The sequence below is a fragment of the Pinus tabuliformis genome, chromosome 1_1 (genome assembly GCF_031772625.1).
Source record: "Pinus tabuliformis cultivar Carrire ecotype Pingquan chromosome 1_1, CPIR1, whole genome shotgun sequence".
In the NCBI taxonomy this organism is placed as follows: Eukaryota; Viridiplantae; Streptophyta; class Pinopsida; order Pinales; family Pinaceae; genus Pinus; species Pinus tabuliformis.
In genome coordinates, this window is record NC_142297.1 from 834,163,500 (window position 1) to 834,166,270 (window position 2,771).

A 2,771-nucleotide genomic window follows, 5' to 3' on the forward strand; every position below is an offset into this window, starting at 1 on the left:
AAGGAAAAAAACTCTTATTAATGAATGCAAAAGCCAACCCGGTATGGGACTACCACGTTCCACCCGACCATAGATTGGTTGAGCCAAGTCTCTCTTCAACCAATCACCCCCGTGCCATATTCCAAGCATGAATGTGGGACTCAAACCAAAAGAACCAACCAAGGCTTCCCGAGGCTAAACCACCTCACCCTCATCAATAGAATCAGGCTTTACCACAATCCTCACCGGATCACTAGGCCATAAACAAGCATGGATTCCACTAGATTTCTCCACCTACACTGTGAGGAATTTTCCCATATCCTGGTCTATATTCTTTACAAAAACCCACAGCCCGATCCAGGAGTCACTAGGCCATAATTGAGAAACCACCCTCCAAGATTTACCATATACCCTGCCATTCAATGGAAATGATTCCTAGGCCTGATCAAGGGAAGCCACCTTTAGGATTTACCATATATCCCGCCATTCACTAGTCGAGGATTCCTAGGACCACCGAGGCACACAATACCTGGCTTTACTGCAACCCATAGTTTGGTTAAGGGATCACTAGGCCAGTGGCTTTACCGCAATCCATAGTTTGATTCAGGGATCACTAGGCCATGTGTTCTTTCATTCAAAGAACCACCTCACTTAGCTTCAAATCCATTCGACAATCCAACTCAAATAAAACTTGAGAACCCCATATCACCATGGCTATCCAGAAATGGCAAGGCAAGTCTGAAGAACACTGTCACACTTAAAGAAGCCCATGCCCATGACAAAAAGAGAACCAAGAACACACATGCATAACCATGCATGCCAAATCTAGCAAGGAAATCACACATGCAAATAGATACCTACAAGTAAACCGTTTGTAGCTGCTTGATCCTACTCTTCCTTTCTTGATCTTTGCTTCCTCTTTTCCTTCTTTGCCTTTCTTGATCCAAAGATGAAGTACTCTAAGAAAAATCTAAGTGTCCAAGAGTGTGCGAGAGAGAATAGAAAGAGAGATCCAAAAATGAACTAAGAAAAGGTACCAACTGATCCTCAGAAGCCTTTTTATTAATGTGGTCTCTATTTTATTCATTTTTCCATTATTTTCCTTTAGTTTCCTCCTCACATGCAACTTGTGATCTTTCACCTTCCTTTTATCCTAATTTCCATTATTTTCATAAAAAAAATTGCCAAAAATGCCATTTTTCCTTTCCAAAGACTTTGCCATTGCCTTTGCCAATTTTGTTCGCCATAATAATCAAAATGAACACCCACACTAAGATGTCTTATCCTACATTCAGCTTGGAATAAGTGTCCTATAACCATGGTTATTATTTTTCCTTTATTAATTTTTATTACATGGAATTTTCACCAGGGTTGTTATAGAACCCTCCCCCTTAGGGGAACATTGTCCTCAGTGTTCAGTGACACCTACAACCAACAAGAATGCTGAAAGAAAAACATACTACCCATGGAGCTTTATAACTTAACTCGTTGCAGTATTTACAATGATCAACCTGCTGAGAAGTAAGGCAACATGACAACAATGATGACATGATACCTGTACCGCTTATTGGATCTTTATAACATAGATCATGGTGGTATTTACATCCATATACGTATGTACATATACCAAAACATCATACCAACACATATACCAAAACATTACCAAAACATTCGTTCAACCAACGAATAGAAAAGGATACATAGCCCGCATCAGATCTGTCATCTCCCATGTAGCTTCATCGGGCCCAAAGAGCTTCCATTGCACTTTAACCTGCTCGATTTCTCATTTCTAGAGAATGAACACATTTCTCTGCAATATACAATGAGGTTCTGACTAGAATTCTCCATCTGGCCCCACCTGCAATACAGACCAGTCAATCACATGATCATAATATTTAACATACTTCTTAAGCAATGAAACATGGAAAACAACATGGAATTTCATTGTCAGAGGTAGTGCAAGTCTATAGGTTACTGGTCCAATCCTTTTAAGAAGGATTTTAAAATGTTCATAAAACGGAGGTGCCAACTTGGCATACGATCCAATCTGCAAGGAGCTATTCTTTGGCTTGATGCGCAAGTACACCTGTTCCCCAACCTAAAACTCCTTAAAAAACTTGTTCTGATATGCATAAATTTTATACCTGTTCTGTGCTTCCTTTAGATTATTCTTGATTATCTGCATTTCCTATTCCATTTATATTGACATATCTGGTCCAATCAATATCCTATTCATTGGATCACTCCAACTAATGGGAGTATTACAACTCCGTCCATAAAATGCCTCAAACAGACTCATCCTTAGTGACTCCTGGTAACCATTGTTATAAGAAAACTCAACCAACAGAAGGTACTCTTCCCATATCCTCTGCTAATGCATCACATACATCCTTAACATGTCCTCCAATATCCTGTTGACCCTCTTTGAATATCCATCTGTCTGCAGATGATAAGCTGTACTGAAGGCCAACTCTATACCTAAATACAGACATACAAACCGCAAACAATTTGTGTTAACCTTGCGGCTCCAGCATACCGTTACCGTGATGATTAGTGTCTTGACATATGAATGTAGTGGGGGTTACATCAAACAATTTATCCATCGACTATCCAAACCAACCTGCGACGGTAACGTTAACTCCACATATGAATAGGCCACCACAAACCCCTAATGGTTACCCACTCTGATGGCTCTGGCTCCAACGGTTAATGCAATATTAACATCGCATGTGAACAATCCATCAAAACCGCCAGACATAACGGTTTCAGTTTGCGCTAATCCAGGTTTTTAA